The sequence below is a fragment of the Bos grunniens genome, chromosome X (genome assembly GCF_055505025.1).
Source record: "Bos grunniens cultivar Pamir isolate PY7600 chromosome X, Bosgru_T2T1.0, whole genome shotgun sequence".
Classification (NCBI taxonomy): domain Eukaryota; kingdom Metazoa; phylum Chordata; class Mammalia; order Artiodactyla; family Bovidae; genus Bos; species Bos grunniens.
The window spans coordinates 75,868,797-75,892,148 of NC_141194.1; positions in this window are offsets into that span (position 1 = coordinate 75,868,797).

The following is a 23,352-nucleotide window of genomic DNA, read 5'->3' on the forward strand; positions in this document are numbered from 1 at the left end:
GGTACTATTTCAGATTTGAGTAACCTGAATCTGGCATGGGATGGCAAAACCACAGAAATAATGGAAGAATACAGACTGCTATACTTCAGTTACTGCCAAATCCTGAAAAAACAAACAAACAAACAGTTCATCTCTTTAACTGAAAGTCTACTCTCTAAGCTCTCTTGTAACACTGACTTTGTGAAACAGAACTATTCCTTTGTGAGTGCAAAAGGAGTAAGGTGGAAACTGAAAAATGACTTATTGAGAACTAGCATTTACCAAGCAGCAAGTGATAAGAAAGACAGTAGAAAAACATTGCATTCAACTGTATATAACACTGATATACAATTAAAGATGGTCACTGAAACAAAACAAAAATAATACCATCACAGTACCATCAAGAACAACAAAAATAACTTCTGTGTAAGTGTTCATCATGTTCATGATTCATATAATTTGGGGTGTTATGTTTAGTGGTTTAAAATTTAAATATAAAAAGTATATGTAAGAGTGGGCAGTCCTAAGATGGCAGAGGAATAGGAAGGGGAGACCACTTTCTCCCCAACAAATTCATCAAAAGAACATTTGAACGTTGAGTAAATTCCACAAAACAACTTCTGAATGATGGAATAGGACATCAGACACCCAGAAAAACAGCCGACTGTCTTCAAAAGGAGGTAGGAAAAAATATAAAAGATAAAAAGAGAGACAAAAGAGGTAGGGATGGAGCTCCAACCTGGGGAGGGAGTCTTAAAAAAGAGAGAGAAGTTTCCAAACACCAGGAAACACTCTCACGGCCAAGTCTGTGGTGAGCCTTGGAACCAGGAACCACAGAGGGCAACATAACCAGAAGGAAAAAAAAAAAAAATTAAAACCCACAGATTATGTGCCCAACGGTAACTCCTCCAGTGGAGAAACAGTGCAGACGTCTGCATCCGCCACTAGCAAGCAGAGGCTGGGCAGAGAGGTGCAGGCTGCATTGCTTAGAGTGAGGACTAGGCCTGAATGACCCGAGGGCAATCTGAGGGAACTAACTTGAGATAGCAAACCAGACTCTGGGATAGCTACCACACAAAAAGCCCTAACCTAAGACACCACCAGGCCTGCTCACAACACAAAGGACTAACTAGAGCTACCCGAAAAGCCCTAACCTAAGACACCTTCAGGCCTGCTCTCAGAATAAAGGACTAAGCAGAGCTAGCCGGCTGCAGACCAGCCATCCCCCTCTGGTGACAGGCAGGTGAGGGCAGCCAGAGCTGGAAGGGGGCAATCGTGGACCCAGAGAGGCATTATCTAACAAACTGCAATCAGGTGTCATTGCTAACCAAGACTTCTTGGGATTCTGGATGGTTAACATCCGCCTCAGAAGGTGAGCCAGTTGCACACCCAGAAAACTGAGTGGCAGGGACGGGGGTGGCAATAAGTAGCAGCAACCACGCTCAGGTGCTTGGACCAGGGAAGGGCACAAAATGCAGGCCCAACCGAGTATGCACCTCTGAGGACTACCCCAGTACCTGAAACTGAGCAGCTTAGACCTGGGAAGTGCAACCCAGGGCTGGCCTCAGACAGTTCTTGGCAGAGCAAACTAGAGCCTAAGCAGTGTAGACACGGAAAGCACACATGCCGTGAGCAGGGGCAAACCCAGTGTGGCTGAGACACTTCGAGCACATGCCAGTGTTATTTGTTTGCAGCGTCCCTCCCTCCCCACAGAACAACTGAACAAGTGAGCCTGAAAAAGGGTCAACCACTGCCCCTTTGTGTCAGGGCGGAAATCAGACACTGAAGAGACCAGCAAACAGAAGAAGCTAAACCAGAGGGGACCTCCTTGGAAGTGACAGGTGCAATAGATTAAAACCCTGTAGTTAGTACCGGCTACATAGGAAGGGGCCTATAGATTCTGAGAAATATAAGCCGGATCAAGGAACTATCCAAAAATGAATGGACCCCACACTGCCCACAACAACAGCAGAGAAAGTCCTAGATATATTTTTACTATCATTCTTTAATTTTTAATATTTTTAATTTTTAAGTCCTCTATTACTTTAATAGAGTAAATTTTCATTTTTATAACCTACTATTACTTTGCAAAAAAAAAAAAAAAGAGAGAGACACTATTTTTTAAAGCAAACTTCATATATATATACATTTTATAATTTTTGTGACTTTGTTTTTTTTTTCTTTAATATTGTATTTTTGAAAATCCAGCCTCTACTCTAGATTTTGAATCTTTGCTTTTTAGTATTTCTTATCAATTTTGTATCTTTAAGAACCCAATCTTCAGTACCCATTTTTACTTGGGAGCGAGATTACTGGCTTGACTGCTCTCTCCCTCTTTGGTCTCCTTTTTCTCCACCAGGTCGCCTCTAACTCCTCCCTCCCCCATCTCTTCTCTACTCAACTCTATGAATCTCATTGTGTGTTCTGGGCTGTGGAGAACACTTAAGGAACTTATTACTGGCTGGATCCGTCTCTCTCCTTTTGATTCCCCATTTTCTCCTCCTGGCCACCTCTGTCTCCTTCCTCCTTCTTCTCTTCTCTGTGTAACTCCATGAACATCTTTAAGGGTTCCAGACTGCGGACAGCACATAGGGAACTGATTACTGCCTAGCTTGTTCTCACCTATTTTGATTCCCCCTCTTTTCCCCTGGTCACCTCTATCTCCCTCCTCCCTCCTATCTTCTCCATTTAACTCTGTGAACATCTCTGGGTGTCCCTCACTGTGGAGAAACTTTTCATCATTAAACTAGATGTTTTATCAACAGTGCTGTATAGATGGAAAATTATTGAGGCTACTGTAAAATTAAGACTGAAAACCAGAAGCAGGAGGCTTAAGTCCAAATCCTGAGAACACCAGAGAACTCCTGACTCCAAGGAACACTGATCGACAGGAGCTCATCAAATGCCTCCATACCTACACTGAAACCAAGCACCACCCAAGGGCCAACAAGTTCCAGAGCAAGACATACCATGCAAATTTTCCAGCTACACAGGAACATAGCCCTGAGCTTCAATATACAGGCTGCTCAAAGTCACTCCAAAACCTTTGACATCTCATAACTCATTACTGGACACTTCATTGCACTCCAGAGAGAAGAAATCCATCTCCACCCACCAGAACACCGACACAAGCTTCCCTAACCAGGAAACCTTGACAAGCCACCCATACAACCCCATCCACAGAGAGGAAACTCCACAATAAAGAGAACTCCACATACTGCCAGAATACAGAAAGGCCACTGCAAACACAGCATTATAAACAAGATGAAGAGACAGAGGAATACCCAGCAGATAAAGGAAGAGGATAAATGCCCACTAAACCAAACAAAAGAAGAAATAGGGAATCAATCTGATAAAGAATTTCAAATAATGATAGTGAAAATGATCCAAAATCTTGAACACAAAATGGAGTTACAGATAAATATCCTGGAGATAAGGATGGTGAAGATGCAAGAAAGGTTTAACAAGACCTAGAAGAAATAAAAAAGAGTCAATATATCATGAATAATGCAATAAATCAGATCAAAAACACTCTGGAGGGAACCAACAGTAGAATAACAGAGGCAGAAGATACGATTAGTGAGGTAGAAGATAGAATGGTTGAAATAAATGAATCAGAGAGGGAAAAAAAAAAAAACGAATTAAAAGAAATGAGGACAATCTCAGAGACATGGGACAATGTGAAATGCCCCAACATTTGAATCATAGGAGTTGCAGAAGAAGAAGACAAAAAGAAAGACTATGAGAAAATACTTGAGGAGATAATAGTTGAAAACTTCCCTAAAATGGGGAAGGAAATAATCACTCAAGTCCAAGAAACCTAGAGAGTCCCAAACAGTATAAACTGAAGGCGAAACACCCCAAGACACATATTAATCAAATTAACAAAGATCAAACACAAAGAACAAATATTAAAAACAGCAAGGGAAAAACAACAAATAACACACAAGGGGATTCCCATAAGGATAACAGCTGATCTTTCAATAGAAACTGTCCAGGCCAGGAGGGAATGGCAGGACATACTTAATGTGATAAAATAATATAACCTACAGCCCAGATTACTGTACCCAGCAAGGATCTCATTCAAATATGAAGGAGAAATCAAAAGCTTTACAGACAAGAAAAAGCTGAGAGAATTCAGCACCACCAAACCAGCTCTCCAACAAATATTAAAGGATATTCTTTAGACAGGAAACACAAAAAGGGTGTATAAACTCGAACCCAAAACAATAAAGTAAATGGCAATGGGATCATACTTATCAATAATTTTCTTAAATGTAAATGGGTTGAATGCCCCAACCAAAAGACAAAGACTGGCTGAATGGATACAAAAACAAGACCCCTACATATGTTGTCTACAAGAGACCCACCTCAAAACAAGGGACACATACAGACTGAAAGTGAAGGGCTGGAAAAAGATATTCCATGCAAATAGGCACCAAAAGAAAGCAGGAGTAGCAATACTCATATCAGATAAAATAGACTTTAAAACAAAAGTTGTGAAAAGAGACAAAGAAGGACACTACATAATGATCAAAGGATTAATTCAAGAAGAAGATATAACAATTATAAATATATATGCACCCAACAGAGGAGCACCACAATATGTTAGTAAATGCTAACAAGTATGAAACGGGAAATTAACAATAACATAATAATAGTGGGAAGCTTTAATACCCCACTCATACCTATGGATAGATCAACTAAACAGAAAATTAACAAAGAAACACAAATTTTAAATGATACAATGGACCAGTTAGACCTAATTGATATCTATAGAACATTTCACCCCAAAACAATGAATTTCACCTTTTTCTCAAGTGCACACGGAACATTCTCCAGGATAGATCACATCCTGGGCCATAAATCTAGCCTTGGTAAATTCAAAAAAACTGAAATCATTCCAAGCATCTTTTCTTACCACAGTGCAGTAAGATTAGATCTCAATTACAGGAGAAAAACTATTAAAACTTCCAACATACGGAGGCTGAACAACACGCTGCTGAATAACCAACAAACCACAGAAGAAATCAAAAAAGAAATCAAAATTTGCATAGAAACGAATGAAAATGAAAACACAACAACCCCAAACCTGTGGGACACTGCAAAAGCAGTCCTAAGGGGAAAGTTCATAGCAATACAGGCATACCTCAAGAAACAAGAAAAAAGTCAAATAAATAACCTAACTATACACCTAAAGCGACTAGAAAAGGAAGAAATGAAGAATCCCAGGGTCACTAGAAGGAAAGAAATCTTAAAAATTAGAGCAGAAATAAATGCAAAAGAAACAAAAGAGACCATAGCAAAAATCAACAAAGCCAAAAGCTGGTTCTTTGAAAGGATAAATAAAATTGACAAACTATTAGCCAGACTCATCAAGAAACAAAGGGAGCAAAATTAAATCAATAAATAAAGTTGACAAATTATTAGCCAGACTCATCAAGAAACAAAGGGAGAAAAATCAAATCAATAAAATTAGAAATGAAAATGGAGAGATCACAACAGACAATACAGAAATACAAAGGATCATAAGAGACAACTATCAGCAATTATATGCCAATAAAATGGACAACTTGGAAGAAATGGACAAATTCTTATTAAAGTACAACTTTCCAAAATTGAACCAGGAAGAAATACAAAATCTTAATAGACACATCATAAGCAAGGAATTTGAAACTGTAATCAGAAATCTTCCAGAAAACAAAATCCCAGGTCCAGACGGCTTCACAGCTGAATTCCACAAAAAATTTAGAGAAGAGCTAACATCTATCCCACTCAAACTCTTCCAGAAAATTGCAGAGGGAGGTAAACTTGTAAGCTCATTCTATGAGGCCACCATCACCCTAATGGCAAAACCTGAAAAAGATGCCACGAAAAAGAAAACTACAGGCCAATATCACTGATGAACATAGATGCAAAAATCCTTAACAAAATTCTAGCAATCAGAATCCAACAACACATTAAAAAGATCATACATTATCACCAAGTTGGCTTTATCCAAGGGAAACAAGGATTATTCAATATCTACAAATCAATCATTGTAATACACCACATTAACAAAATTAAAAAATAAAAGCCATATGATTATCTCCATAGATGCAGATAAAGCCTTTGACAAAATTCAACATCCATTTATGATAAAAACTCTCCAGAAAGCAGGAATAGAAGGAACATACCTCAACATAAATAAAGCTATATATGACAAACCCACAGGAAACATTATCCTCAGTGGTGAAAAATTGAAAGCATTTCCTCAAAAGTCAGGAAAAACACAAGGATGCCCACTTTCACCACTACTATTCAAAATAGTTTTGGAAGTTTGGCCCACAGCAATCAGAGCAGAAAAAGAAATAAAAGGAATCCAAATTGGAAAAGAAGAAGTAAAACTCTCACTGTTTGCAGATGACATGATCCTCTACATAGAAAACCCTAAAGACTCCACCAGAAAATTCCTAGAGCTAATCAATGAATATAGTAAAGTTGCAGGATATAAAACTGACACACAGAAATCCCTTGCATTCCTATACACTAATAATGAAAAAATAGAAAGAGAAATTAAGGAAACAATTCCATTCACCATTGCAACAAAAAGAATAAAATACTTGGGAATATATCTATATAAAGAAACAAAAGACCTACATATAGAAAACTATAAAACATTGGTGAAAGAAATCAAAGAGGACACTAATAGATGTTCATGGATCTGAATAATCAGTATAGTGAAAATTAGTATACTACCCAAAGCAATCTATAGATTCAATGCAATCCCTATCAAGCTACCAACGGTATTTTTCAGAGCTAGAACAAATAATTTCACAATTTGTATGGAAATACAAAAAACCTCGAATAGTCAAAGCAATCTTGAGACAGAAAAATGGAACTGGAGGAATCAACCTGCCTGACTTCAGTCTCTACTACAAAGCCACAGTCATCAAGACAGTATGGTACTGGCACAAAGACAGAAATATAGATCAATGGAACAAAATAGAAAGCCCAGAGATAAATCCACGCACCTATGGACACCTTATCTTTGACAAAGGAGGCAAGAATATACAATGGAGGAAAGACAATCTCTTTAACAAGTGGTGCTGGGAAAACTGGCCAACCACTTGTAACCGAAAGCAAATAGAACACTTTCTAACACCATACACAAAAATAAACTCAAAATGGATTAAAGATCTAAATGTAAGACCAGAAACTATAAAACTCCTAGAGGAGAACATAGGCAAAACACTCTCCGACAGAAATCATAGCAGGATTCTCTATGACCCACCTCCCAGAATATTGGAAATAAAAGCAAAAATAAACAAATGGAACCTAATTAAAATGAAAAGCTTGTGCACAACAAAGGTAACTATAAGCAAGGTGAAAAAACAGTCTTCAGAATGGGAGAAAATAATAACAAATGCAGCAAGTGACAAAGAATGAATCTCAAAAATATACAGGGAACTCCTGCAGCTCAATTCCAGAAAAAAAAAAAAAACAAAAAAACGACCCAATTAAAAAAATTGGCCAAAGAGCTAAACAGACATTTCTCCAAAGACATACAGATGGCTAACAAACACATGAAAAGATGCTCAACATCACTCATTATCAGAGAAATGCAAATCAAAACCACAATGAGGTACCATTTCACACCAGTCAGAATGGCTGCAATCCAAAAGTCTACAAGCAATAAATGCTGGAGAGGGTGTGGAGAAAATGGAACACTTTTACACTGTTGGTCGGAATGCAAAGTAGTACAGCCACTATGGAGAATAGTGTGGAGATTCCTTAAAAAACTGGAAATAGAACTGCCATATGACCCAGCAATCCCACTGCTGGGCATACACACTTGAGGAAACCAGAATTGAAAGATACACGTGTACCCCAATGTTCATCGCAGCACTGTTTATAATAGTTAGGACATGGAAGCAACCTAGATGCCCATCAGCAGAGGAATGGATAAGAAAGCTGTGGTACATATACACAAGGAGTATTACTCAGCCATTAAAAAGAATACATTTGAATCAGTTCTAATGAGGTGGATGAAACTGGAGCCTATTATACAGAGTGAAGCAAGCCAGAAAGAAAAACACCAAGACATGATATAAACTCATATATATGGAATTGAGAAAGATGATAGCGATAACCCTGTATGCAAGACAGCAATAGAGACACTGATGTATAGAACAATCTTTTGGACTCGGTGGAAGAGGGTGAAGGTGAGATGATTTGGGAGAATGGCATTGAGACATGTATAATATCATACGTGAAATGAATCACCAGTCCAGGTTTGATGCATGGTACAGGATGCTCTGGGCTGGTGCACTCGGATGATCCAGAGGGATGGTATGGAGAGGGAGGTGGGAAGGGGGTTCAGGATGGGGAACATGTGTACAGCCGTGGCGGATTCATGTTGATGTATGGCAAAGCCAATACAATATTGTAAAGTAATTAGCCTCCAATTAAAATAAATATATTTATATCAAAAAACAGTATAGGTAAGATGGCTACCTGCATCGTTTTTGTAAATTTTTTTAAAATTGCTGTCCGGCATACAGGGTTATCATTACCATCTTTCTAAATTCCATATATGCACTAGTATAAAGAGACACAGATGTATAGAACAGTCTTTTGAACTCTGTGGGAGAGGGAGAGGGTGGGATGATTTGGGAGAATTACACTGAAACATGTACAATATCGTATATGAAACGAATAGCCAGTCCAGGTTCAATGCATGATACAGGATGCTTGGGGCTGGTGAACTGGGATGACCCAGAGGGATGGTATGGGTAGGGAGACGGGAGGGGGGTTCAGGATGGGGAACACGTGTACACCCATGGTGGATTCATGTTGATGTATGGCAAAACCAGTACAATAGTGTAAAGTAATTAGCCTCCAATTAAAATAAATAAATTTATATTAAAAATAATAAAAATTGAATGAAACTAAGATAAAGCAGCAAACAAATATAGTCTAAGAAAATAATTATGAAATTTGTAAAGATAGTTACTTATAGAATCAGTTTTATTCTGCTAAATATTGTTTGTTCAAACTGGGCAATGCAAAAGTTTCAGTGATATGTTGTTATCTATATTCAAAGATTGTACCATGTCTTAGGGTTACACATACCAAGGAAGTTATCTAAAGTCAGTCAGTAATCATCAGAAGTCAACAGAAATGATAGTAAAGAGTATACAATATATTGAATAAGAAAACTTTATCATAAATTTCACACCAAATGAATTTGAGATTTTCATGAAAAAAATTAAAGTTGTAATGCTAAATATATAATGTTGAAGGAAGAAAATAAGCCATTTCTAACTCTCTCACTCTTACCAAAGATAGATTAAATTTATATATATACTTCTATATTTTAATATATCTTCTGTAAAATAAGAAAATTATGTGCTAAAATTAATAATGGCACTAAGTGAGAGAAAGAACTTGAAAATTTTTCTGCATATTGTTCTGTACTGGAAAGAAAAGTTGATTAAAAGACAATATTATAGTTAGCTTAATTAGCCATATAATTTCCTTCCAAGGTGCTAGAAAAGCATGAAGTGTTCTCAGTGTGAATAGAAGATTAATTTTTCTAATTCTACAGATTTATGTATCTCTTTTCTCATAAATCTTTGAAATGATCTATTATTAAAAGTTTTAATATCTGTAATCACCTTTTTACTAGATAGTAACAGTAAATTTAAAAATCACAGAAAGTAAAATTGTTCATTTTTATATTGATTTGATCTTCTTCTGTTATTTAAATTTAAAATTTACCAGAAGTCAACCATATTCAGGACAATTACTACTGTCCAACTAACAGGGCATTGTGACCATTTGGTGTAAAAAAAAAATGAGCTGATAAATAAAATAACTTTAATCTTAAGAACAACCTAAGAACACTGAATTTTGACTAATAATTAGAAATGATTTTGAATACTAAACTGAGAACAAATTATGCCCATAATTAAAAAGTAAAATTGAGGACTTATACATGTAGTGAAACTTTACTTCAGAAAACCACAGTATCAAAAGCAGTTATAGTATTAAAATAGAACTATAGAAAAAAATCTAACCAAAAGGAAAACCAAGTAAGGGGAATTGTTTTTGATTATTAATATAATAGTAAATTGATGTAAGTGGTATCTCCATTTAAGGATAAAGCAAATACAGAAAATGTGCACTATCTATTCTAAAATCCATTAACTAGTAAGAAAGCTTAATTAATTGCATGTGATATTTCCATCTAATGATTATATTTTAAGTGTTTTAGAAGTGAAAATTCAAAATATAGCAAAATGCTTTAAATAGGTCATAGGGTGTAAAGTCATGTGCCTTTTCCATAATGCAAGACTAGAGACCCTCACTAGTGAAAAGTGAAAAGAAGAAAGAACAGAAAAATAAAAATTAGAATAAAACTGTAGTTTTTAAAAATGATATTATTTTGAAGATAATTCTGTTTGCTTTTCTTTTTTTTTTTGCTCTTTTGAAAGCTATTTTCTTTTTTAAAATTAAGTAATTTATTTTAATTGGAGGCTAATTACTTTACAATATTGTAGTGATTTTTGCCATACATTGACACGAATCAGCCATGGGTGTACATGTGTCCCCCATCCTGAACCCCCCTCCCACCTCCCTACCCATCCCATCTGAAGGAAAGTTACATGGCTCAAAATAGTCTGGAGTTAAAACTCCCCTCCAGGTCCTCCCCACCATTCTATGCAAAACAAAGAATTCTCTCACCCAAAGAAAAAAATGGACATTAGGTTGATTACACCCAGCTCCCAGCTGGTCCAGCCTCTGGCCGATCTCCAAATTCCCCTGCCCCAGCCATTTATGAGATAACTACTTCAAACAACCTTGGAGAAGAACAGGCCCCCTTAAGACAGTAGCTTTCCACATACATGCCTATATATACTTACTCTTTTCCTGGGTAAGTGCAGCAGCTCACTAATCTGACTGCTGCCCCTTGTGGCCTCATTAAAGGTTATCTGCTCTTGTAAAGTGATGGTTTCCTTCTTATTCTGAACCTCGCCTTCTCTAACTCCCTTACCCTACACCATCCCTCAGGGTCATCTCAGTGCACTGGCCCTGAGCGCCCTGTCTCATGCATCAAACCTGGACTGGCAATCTGTTTCACATATGATAATATACATGTTTCATATATGTATATGAAACATATACATGTTTCATATGTTTCACATATGATAATATACATGTTTCAGTAAACTGAAATATACATTTCAGTTTCTCAAATCTATTTTCTTATTAATATGAACAAATAAGCCTTAAAATAATTCAACTTTATCATTTACATCTCTGAATCTTATACTATTCCCTGGTTCCCAATTTTCACTCCTTATACATTTTCCTCACCCCAAAACTTATTCCAATCCATCCTTCACCTTATCTCACACCTCCCTTTACCCTATCCTTGACCTCTTCTCCATACACTGCAAACCTCATTCCTAACTTTATTTTTCCCTTGCCCTTACCCAACCCTACCTCATTCTGGATATCTTTCCTCATCTCTTACCCTCACCCCATTTGCTACTTATTTTTTTCTTCCCATCCCATTCTAAGTTCATACCCTATCCCTGATCTCTACCCTGTTATGTACTCTACTCAAATTCCTATCACCATTCTTTCCATCAACCTATTCCTGAGCCTTATCCCAACCCTAACTCCACCTTTGACCTCACCCATCCCAAGCATTGCCCTATCTTAGACCCTTCAACTCAACCCTAACACTAATCTTAAACTCTCCCAAAATCTTGACCTTCAAAGATAAGAATAGAATAAAGACTAATATGAGGGTCATGAATGAATTAAAGATGTTTATTCCATACCTTTACTGATTTATTAAAATAAAACCCCAAGGTTGTATTTCTTCCAGATTATGTCAGGATAATCCAAATTATGCCATCTATGATATCAAAGCAGCTAAGTCAAAATGATTTTGCCAAAATATAGGGCCCTGGATACCTTGTACGCCATAAAGGCATCCTTAATAGGGAAAATAGACTAGTTTATAGCAGACTTTAAAGGATTGTACAATCATATAAACATCATTTAAAACCTTTGTCTGTTTTATTTTTAAATTTTAATTTTTAAATGATGCACATCAAAGGAAACTATTAGCAAGGTGAAAAGACAGCCTTCAGAATGGGAGAAAATAATTGCAAATGAAGCAACTGACAAACAACTAATCTCAAAAATATACAAGCAACTCCTACAGCTCAACTCCAGAAAAATAAATTACCCAATCAAAAAATGGGCCAAAGAACTAAATAGACATTGCTCCAAAGAAGACATACAGATGGCTAACAAACACATGAAAAGATGCTCAACATCACTCATTATCAGAGAAATGCAAATCAAAACCACTATGAGGTACCATTTCACACCAGTCAGAATGGCTGCGATCCAAAAGTTTACAAATAATAAATGCTGGAGAGGGTGTGGAGAAAAGGGAACCCTCTTACACTGTTGGTGGGAATGCAAACTAGTACAGCCACTATGGAGAACAGTGTGGAGATTCCTTAAAAAACTGGAAATAGAACTGCCTTATGATCCAGCAATCCCACTGCTGGGCATACACACTGAGGAAACCAGAAGGGAAAGAGACACGTGTACCCCAATGTTCATCGCAGCACTGTTTATAATAGCCAGGACATGGAAGCAACCTAGATGTCCATCAGCAGATGAATGGATAAGAAAGCAGTGGTACATATACACAGTGGAGTATTACTCAGCCATTAAAAAGAATACATTTGAATCAGTTCTAATGAGGTGGATGAAACTGGAGCCTATTATACAGAGTGAAGTAAGCCAGAAGGAAAAACATAAATACAGTATACTAACGCATATATATGGAATTTAGAAAGATGGTAACAATAACCTGGTGTACGAGATAGCAAAAGAGACACTGATGTATAGAACAGTCTTATGGACTATGTGGGAGAGGGAGAGGGTGGGAAGATTTGGGAGAGTGACATTGAAACATGTAGAATATCATGTAAGAAACGAGTTGCCAGTCCAGGTTCGATGCACGATAGTGGATGCTTGGGGCTGGTGCACTGGGACGACCCAGAGGGATGGTGTGGGGAGGGAGGAGGGAGGAGGGTTCAGGATGGGGAACACATGTATGCCTGTGGCGGATTCATTTTGATATTTGGCAAAACTAATACAATTATGTAAAGTTTAAAAATAAAATAAAATTTAAAAGAAAAAAAAAGGAAAGAAAAAAAATGATTTTCAAAAGACTTGAAGGTTTTTTCCTTCATTCATATATTATAAAATATCTCTCAAAGTACTCATTTTAGGCTCCTTAAATAAGTGAATAGATGTACATAACCAATTTCTTATTCTTAGTTGTAAGTTAATGAAAAAAGATAAAACATTTACTTTGTGATTTTATCTAGAGAATATTTTTACTATTAAAAAATAATATTTTGAAAGTTTATTTTTAAAGCTAATTCACCTCTAATAAATGTCATTATCTTATGCACCTAGTATCCATCTAAAACTCATGTTCTCTATTCTTATACACATATTATAATAAAATTAAGATATCATCTTCAAAATAAAACTCACTTTAAAATGCAGTTACATTCAAAACTATAGCTAATATAATATTAAACAGTGTTAGAAATATCAACTGCTAATATTACTGATTTGTCCTTCAGAGCCCAAGAATCTTGAGGATATCAACTAATTTTTATAATTCCTCCAGAAATGCATCTAGTCAGTTGAAAATAAATACACATAAATTTGATAATTTTAAAGTCACAGAATTATAATGGCCAAAGTTCATTTCTTAAACCTAACATTTCAGTACTGTATAATATGAGTTAATGCTAATAAATGTAAAGTATTTGGAGGGATTCAAAAGTCTATGAAAAAGAAAAATTAAATAGCATGTTGATTTGGAAATACCCACTTTTGTCAAAATTTGATAACACCTTTACACATTGCACTTTCTCAAACCTTTAAACCCATCAAGCTCTCAAACCAAGTGATCAGTTTGTTGTGACTACGTCCAATATGTTCAAGCAAATAACTCCATATTTCTCTTTTACTACATTTATTACCAATGATTAGAGAACAAATCTGTTTTAACTTGGGGGGAAAAAAACAGCTCGAAGAAAATCAGTGAGAGCTGATGCAATGTTAGCATTTATCATGAATTAAAATTTTCTGCCTTTTGAAAATGAAACATTTGACTTGGTTTTATTTTCAGAGAAAAGGAAGACAGTAAAGTACACTAATATTGTGAAATATTTTGCATTTTACATTGATATTATATTACAATTTTCAAAATGCATATTGCCATTAATTGCTGGCCATTGTTGAATGCTTTCTCATTTATTAAGTATCTACTGTGACATGTTCAAACAGTGTACCATTCAAGGTTATATTTTAATGTATTTGTGATATATGTTTCTTGACCTGTATTGTATCTTTAAATAAAGTGTGGTGCAGATTGATGTGATGCATTCTTTTATTCAGGGGTTGAATTGTCACAGCACTAGAATGGAGAACTGCTAGTGCTAAGTCTATAAGATTATCCTAAGCTTCCAAGGCTCTCAACAGGTATTTTAATATCTTGATGGTGGTGATTCAGTGGCTCAGTCATATCTGACTCTTGTGACTCCATGGACTGTACCCCACCAGGCTTCTCTGTCCATCGGATTTTCCAGGCAAGAATACTGGAGTGGGTCTCCATTTCGTTCTCCATGGATTTTAATATGTTGCTAACTTAAAATTTAAATTAAGAATATTACAGAGAGGTTATGACTATTTAAAAACTAAACTACCAAATTAATCTTATTTCTGTAGCAAAATACAGCAAACATTCATTAGGACTCTTTTCAAAAACAGACAAAATCAAAATTATTTTTACACCTACTGGTGTAGCTGCTGCTCCCATTCCATGACCTTTTGTCCAAGAGTAGCACCAATGTGGATATTTTCACTTTTGGATCTTTCTCAGGAGCATGTATGTATAGGTTTGTGTGTGCACAACCATATATTAACAAGGGGATCTGAAGAAAAATGTACACTATTATTAACACTTCTGTTTAATCACTGGAGGTTTTGAAAATACAACATATTTTTCCTTCACCAACCTAAAAGTATTATTTTATATTTTGATAGAAAATAATCCCCAAGTAATTCCTTCCAATGCAACTTCATCTGCATTCATAATACAAACCTTTGCCTTGGTAAGTTTGCAAGCCATGGAATAGATATACCAAATGTTGACTTTTGTGTTCTAATCAATTATGAATAAAAATAGAAAGGGCAGTTAACTTCCAGACTTATACATTGACAATTGTGGTTGGTTCTGTGTTTCACATTCTATTTATACACAAAATTTCATCAAAAGTTTAATTTTTCTGTTTTCATAAAGTGAACTCTTCTTTCAAAGACAAACTTTATTAGAAACCTTATAAACTAGAACACTAGTAATGTTTGATGCTACAGATATAAGAATTAATTAACTCCCCTCTTGTATCTTTAAAACTAAATTTCAACTCCTAGAAAAGATATTGCTTCTCCTAAATTTTTCAACTTTGTATTTGTACCATGTTGAAACTTAAACTCTTAAAATATAAGCTGTAAGGGTTCAATGTTTCTCTTCGAGTAAATTGTGGTAATAATTGTAACTGACAACTTTTTTCCTATCGTATTTCTGCAAGATTCAGTTCAGTTCAGTCACTCAGTCATGTCTGACTCTTTGTAACCCCATGAATCGCAGCACGCCAGGCCTCCCTGTCCATCACCAACTCCAGGAGTTCACTCAGACTCATGTCCATCGAGTCAGTGATGCCATCCAGCCATCTCATCCTCTGTCGTCCCTTTTCTCCTCCTGCCCTGAATCCCTCCCAGAGTCAGAGTCTTTTCCAATGAGTCAACACTTCGCATGAGGTGGCCAAAGTACTGGAGTTTCTGCTTTAGCATCATTTCTTCCAAAGAAATCCCAGGGCTGATCTCCTTCAGAATGGACTGGTTGGATCTCCTTGCAGTACAAGGGACTCTCAAGAGTCTTCTCCAGCACTACAGTTCAAAAGCATCAATTATTCGGCGCTCAGCCTACTTCACAGTCCAACTCTCACATCTATACATGACCACAGGAAAAACCACAGCCTTGACTACATGGACCTTTGTTGGCAAAGTAATGTCTCTGCTTTTGAATATGTTATCTAGGTTGGTCATAACTTTCCTTCCAAGGAGTAAGCGTCTTTTAATTTCATGGCTGCAGTCACCATCTGCAGTGATTTTGGAGCCCAGAAAAATAAAGTCTGACACTGTTTCCACTGTTTCCCCATCTATTTTCCATGAAGTGATGGGACTGGATGCCATGATCTTCATTTTCTGAATGTTGAGCTTTAAGCCAACTTTTTCACTCTCCTCTTTCAGTTTCATCAAGAGGCTTTTTAGTTCCTCTTCACTTTCTGCCATAAGTGTGGTGTCATCTGCATATCTGAGGTTATTGATCTTTCTCCCGGCAACCTTGATTCCAGCTTGTGTTTCTTCCAGCCCAGCATTTCTCATGATGTACTCTGCATCGAAGTTAAATAAGCAGGGTGACAATATACAGCCTTGACATACTCCTTTTCCTATTTGGAACCAGTCTGTTGTTTCATGTCCAGTTCTAACTGTTGCTTCCTGACCTGCATACAGATTTCTCAAGAGGCAGGTCAGGTGGTCTGTTATTCCCATCTCTTTCAGAATTTTCCGCAGTTTATTGTGATCCACCCAGTCAAAGGCTTCTGCAAGATTACCATGTTAATATTTGTGTCTGATAAAACTTGTTGATGGGAAATATCACTTTGTTATCCTCATTAGGCATATATTTTCTGATAAATTACAATGATGTGTAAGGTGTACTGCAAAAATGCTAAAATTTTTTTCTAGCAAATCAATTTGCAAAAAATATATGTATTTGGCATAATAGTGAAAAGAACCTATTTGTTTCTGAATCCAAATTTGCCTTTTGTTTTATAAACTTCATTTGTAAATTTAAATTTCTATAAATGGTGTCATCTGTATTTAAATATTGTTTTACTTTTAAATTTCTTTTAGGAACACTTTACTTAGTGTTGCAAACACCCCTAATTCCAGCATCCTTAATACAGGCAATTAATAAGAGTAACTCTTTGACTGTTTGAAAGCTTAAGCATAACCCCCCAACCAAAATAGTCCAATCATTTAAAAAACTTTCAAGCAAGTTTGATGGTACTACTCTAAACCTTGAGGAATTGATTGTTCTATCTATTGTATGTGATTAAGGCCTAATAACCTCAGGATTTCTAAGAAACACAATCTTCTCTCATATCCTAGGATTCTTTCATGCATGAGTCTACAGCTACAACTGTGCTAAAAGCCTCTCTTCCCAGTTCACCAAACTTGAAATAATTCTTTTGATACTCTCTAGATGTATATGTGCTGAATTCATCCTTTGGGGACTCCAAGAACTTTAGTGATTCCACTATAGTTAACATATCTCTAGATGAGCACTATTTATCCCTTTCCATGAAATAGGTGTTGAGCAAATATTGATATTTTAATGAAAATAAAAATATAATAATATATTATACACATTAAAGTTTATTCCAACTACTTTATGTTGATGAGACACAAAGTGATGATTAAAACCAACCAAAGTAGCTACTGTTCTTTCCTAAGTTCCAAATTAAATCTGATGGCTTTGGGTATCTTTCTGATTTAAAAAGCTAGATACTTTATATGGAAAAAAAAAAAATTCCAACCAATGAATAAATAAACATCAGTGTCTTGATGTTTCATTGAGAAGAGAATTACTGCAGAAAACCTGAAAGAACTATGATTCATTCATTTTATTCAACATACAATTGAGCACTAATCATGGGGCATGTACTGTACCAGACAATAGTGGATATTGCTTCTGTTGTTGTTTAGTTGCTAAGTCACATCTGACTCTTTGAGACCCCCTGGATTGCAGCACACCAGGATTCCCTATCCTTCACTATCTTCTGGAGTTTGCTCAAACTCATGTCCATTGAGTTGGTAATGTCATCCAACCAACTCATCCTCTATTGTCCCTTTCTCCTCCTGCCTTCAAACTTTCTTAGCATCAGACTCTTTTCCAATGAATTTGCTCTTTGTTTCAAGTGGGCAAAGTATTGGGGCTACAGCTTCAGCATCAGTCCTTCCAATGAATATTTTGAGTTGATTTGTTTTAGGATTGACTGGCTTGATCTCCTTGCCATTCAAGGAACTCTCAAGAGTCTTCTCCAACACCACAGTTCAAAAGCATAAGTTCTTCTGCACTCAGTCTTCTTTATGGTTCAACTCTCACATCCATACATGACTGCTGGAAAAACCATAGCTTTGACTATATAGGCTTTTGTTGGCAACATAATGACTCTGCTTTTTAATACATTATCTAAGTTTTTCATAGTTTTCCTTCCAAGGAGCAAGTATCTTTTAATTTCGTGGTTTCAGTCACCATCTGCAGTGATTTTAGAGACCAAGAGAATAAACTCTGCCACTATTTCCACTTTTTTCCCATTTATTTGCCAGGAAGTGATAGGACTGGATACCATGATCTTGATTTTTTGGATACTGAGTTTTGAGCCAGCTTTTTCACTCTCCTCTTTTACCTTCATCAAGAGACTCTTTAGTTCCTCTTTGCTTTCTACCATAAGGGTGGTGTCATCTGCATATCTGAGGTTGTTGATATTTCTCCTGGCAATCTTGATTCCAGCTTATTGTGATCCACACAGTCCAAGGCTTTGGCATAGTTAATAAAGCAGAAATACATGTTTTTATGGAACTCTCTTGCTTTTTCCATGATCCAGTGGATGTTGGCAATTTGATCTCTGGTTCCTCTGCCTTGTCTAAAACCAGCTTGAACATCAGGAAGTTCACAGTTCACGTATTGCTAAAGCCTGGCTTACAGAATTTTGAGCATTACTTTACTGGTGTGTGAGATGAGTGCAACTGTGCAGTAGTTTGAGCATTCTTTGGCATTGCCTTTCTTTGGAATTGGAATAAAAACTGACCTTTTCCAGTCCTGTGGCCACTGCTGAGTTTTCCAAATTTGCTGGCATATTGAGTGCAGCACTTTCACAGCATCATCTTCCAGGATTTGAAATAGCTCAACTGGAATTGCATCACCTCCACTAACTTGGTTCATAGTGATGCTTCCTAAGACCCACTTGACTTCACATTCCAGGATGTCTGCCTCTAGGTGAGTGATCACACCACCATGATTATCTGGGTCATGAAGATCTTTTTTGTACAGTTCTTCTGTGTATTCTTGCTACCTCTTCTTAATATCTTCTGCTAGATACCTACCATTTCTGTCCTTTATCAAGCCCATCTTTCCATGTAATGTTCCCTTGGTATCTCTAATTTTCTTGAAGAGGTCTCTACTCTCTCCCATTCTATTGTTTTCCTCTATTTCTTTGCATTGATCGGTAGTTGTAGAATCAGGGTAAATGATTAAGGTGGTCATGAAAGGCCACTCTGGCAGTAACTGGTAATTATCTGGTCTCATTTCTTATAAGAAATAACTCTTAAAATTAGCTATAAGTAAAGCATTAACACTGATGAAAAGGTCTGGTTAGGTTTTTATTGCATTATAATATAAGACATCCCTGGATAAATATCAAGTGGTTTCTGCTACTAGAAGAATTTTGGAAGAATATTCTGTCTCTCTAAAATACAGCAAAGTCTTAAGGCATGGCATCTAATCATGATTTAATCATACCAAAGAAATCATTACATATGTTCCTTCAAACTTGTTGATAAGACAATTTTGATCACAACAACAATCAAATGTGCTGTACATTAACGTCTCCTGGAGTATCAGATAAAAGATTAATTCTGAGACTAGATCCTAATACTAAAAGAGAATCTCAAGGGATGGGGCATAGAAAAATCTATATTTTTATTTTGAAATAACCACATAATTTAAAATTTGTGTAATATAGTAGAGAACATTTTTATCTCTGGAACATCAAAGAAAAAATGTTTCTGAGTTGCTGACCAGATGCACCATCACCCTTGAATAATTTAGTGTGTATTTCCTATAAACAAAAGCATTCACCTATAATCACAATACAGCTATGAAAATCAGAGACCTACTGGACTCTATATAGGATCCTTCAAATGTCTCAATAATGTCCTCTATTGCAGAGGATCTAATTTAGAATCACAAGTTGCATTTGGGGGCTTTCCAAGTAGCTCAGTAGGTAAACAATTCTCCTGCAATGCAGGAGACACAGAAGATGCAGCTTCAATCCGTGGGTTGGTAAAATTCCCTGGGGAAGGGCATGACAATCCATTCCAGTAAACCTGCCTGGAGAATCCCATGGACAGAGGAGCCTGATGGGCTAAAGTCCATAGGGTTGCAAAGATCAAGCACAACTGAAGTGACTGAGCATGCACACATGTCGCATTTAAATTCCAGGATACTTAAGTCTCCTTCAACCTGGATCATTCCTAGTCTTTCCTGGAGTTTTATGACCTTGATTCTTTTGAAGATTGTTAAGAGTTCCTTTAAATGTTAAATGTGGATTTGTCTGATTTTTCCTCATAATTAGGTTCAGGTGATGCATCTTCAGGAGGTATATCACAGATGTAGTTTACTTATCATGTCCAACTCTTTGTGACCCCATGGAATTCTCCAGGCCAGAATACTGGAGTGGGTAACCTTTCCCTTCTCCAGGGGATCTTCCTGGGAAGTGCATGAAACACAGTGCCCACTTGGGACAGTGCCGTTGCAGAGCACCCTGGAGCCTGAGCAATGTGGACCTGGGAAATACATGCTGCCTTGTGTGGTGGCGAGCCCAGTGTGGTCCATCCACTGTGAGCACTCCCTACACATGCCAGCGGTATTTGTCTGCAGTGTCCCTCCATCCCCACAACACAGTTGAACAAGTGAGCTTAAATAAGTGACCATCTTTGCCCCCTTCTGTTAGGGCAGAAATTAGACACTGAAGAGAATTGCAGAGGAAGCCAAAATAAGCAAAGAAGAGGGAACCGATCTGAAAGTAACAGGTGTAACAGATTAAAACTTTGCAGTTAATACTGAGACTGTGCATTTGAGGGGCACCTAGAGACCTTAAGAAAAACTACAAGCCAGAACAAGGGACTATCTGGCACTGAACTGACACCGCACTGTCTACAACAGCTCCAAAGAAACTCCTAGATATATTTTTACTATTATCACTTTTTAAGTTTTTAAAAATTGTAGTTGTTTATTACTCTTTTAACTTTCATTCTATAGCTTACTGTTACCTTTACAAAAAATTCTATTTAAAAAAAAATTCCATATATACTCTTTTTCATTTTTGTGATTGATTTTGTTTTATATTTTTATATTATATTTTTGAGAATCTAACCTCTATTCTACTTTTATTAATATTTGACTTTTGATATTTGTTATCAATTTTGTACCTTTAAGAATCTAATCTTCAGTATCCAATTTTACTTAGGGATTTGATTACTGGCTTGATTGCTCTCTCATCTTTTGGCTCTCCCTCTTCTCCACAAGGTCACCTCTATCTCTTTCATCCCTATTCTCTTCTCTACATAACTCTGTGAATCTATCTGGGTGTTCTGGCCTATGGAGAGCACTTAGGGATTTGATTACTGGCTAGATTGCTCTCTCCCCTTTTGACTCCCCCTTTTCTCCTCCTGGTCACTTCTATCTCCCTCCTCCATCTTCTCTTCTCTACATAACTCTGTGAATCTCTCTGGGTGTTCCTGGCTGTGTAGAATTGTTTCACCATTAACCTAAGGGTTTTATCTTCTGTGCTGTATGAATGGAGAAGTCTTGAGGCTCCTGTAAGCGAAGGACTGAAAGCCAGATACAGGAGGTTTAACTACACAACATTAGAAATCAGAGAACTCCAGACTCCTGGGAACATTAATAGACAAGAACCCACCCAGAAGTCTCCATACCTACACTGAAACCAAGTTCCACCCAAGAACCAACAAGTTCCAGTGCAAAACACACAATGCTAATTCTCCAGCAAAACAGGACTTGAACCCTGAACATTACAGGACAGGCTTCCCAAAGCCATGAAAAACACATAGACACTCCAAAACTTACCACTGGACACTTCATTGCACTCCAGAGAAAAGAGATCAAGATTCACCCACGAGACAAAGATGCAAGCTCCCTCAACCAGGAAACCCTGACAAGCCACTAATTCAACCCCACCCACAAGGAACAGACTCCATAATTAAGAGGAACCACGAACTTTCAGCCTGCAGAAAAGGCACGCAAAACACAGCAATCTAAACAAAATGAAAAGGCAGAAAAATATTCAGCAGGTGAAGGAACATGATAAATGCCCACCAAACCAAACCAAAGAGGACGAGATAGGGAGTCTACCTGAAAAAGAATTCAGAATAATGAAAGTAAAGAAGTCCAAAATCTTGAAACCAAAATGGAGTTACAGATGAATAGACTAGAGAGGATTGAGAAGATGCAAGAAAAGTTTAACAAATACTTAGAAGAAATAAAGAAAAGTCAATCAATAATGAAGAATGCAATAACTGAGATCAAAAGCACTCTGGAGGGAACCAAGAGTAGAAAAACTGAGGCTGAAGAGAGGATAAGTGAGGAAGAAGATAGAACGGTGGAAATAAATGAAGCAGAGAGGAAAAAAATAAAAATGAGTTAAAAGAAATGAGGAAAACCTCAGAGACCTCTGGGACAATGTTAAATGCCCCAGCATTCGAATCAGAGGTGTCCAAGAAGACAAAAAAAGAAAGAAAGAAAGGGCATGAGAAAATACATGAGGAGATAATAGTTGGAAACTTCCCAAAAATGGGGAAGGAAATAGCCACCCAAGGCCAAGACACCCAAAGAGTCCCAGAGAGGATAAACATAAGGCAAAACACCCCAAGACATATTAATCAAATTAACAAAGATCAAACACAAAGAGCAGAACTTAAAAGCAGAAAGGGCAAAGCAACAAATAACACACAAGGGGATTCCCATAAGGATAACAGCTGATCTTTCAGTAGAAATGCATCAGGCCACAAGAGAATGGCAGCACATATTTAAAGTAATAAAAGAGAAAAGCCTACAACCAAGATCACCCAGCAAGGATCTCATTCAGATATGAAGGAGAAATCAAAAGTTTTATAGATAAGCAAAGGCTGAGACAATTCAGCACCACCAAACCAGCTCTTCAACAAATGCTAAAGAAACTTCACTAGAGAGGAAACACAGAAAAAGTTTATAAAAAACTAACCCAAAGCAACAAAATAAATGGTAACAGGATCATACTTATCAATAATTACCTTAAACATAAATGGGTTAAGTGCCCCAACCAAAAGACAAAGATGGGTGGAATGAATAATGAAACAAGAACCCTA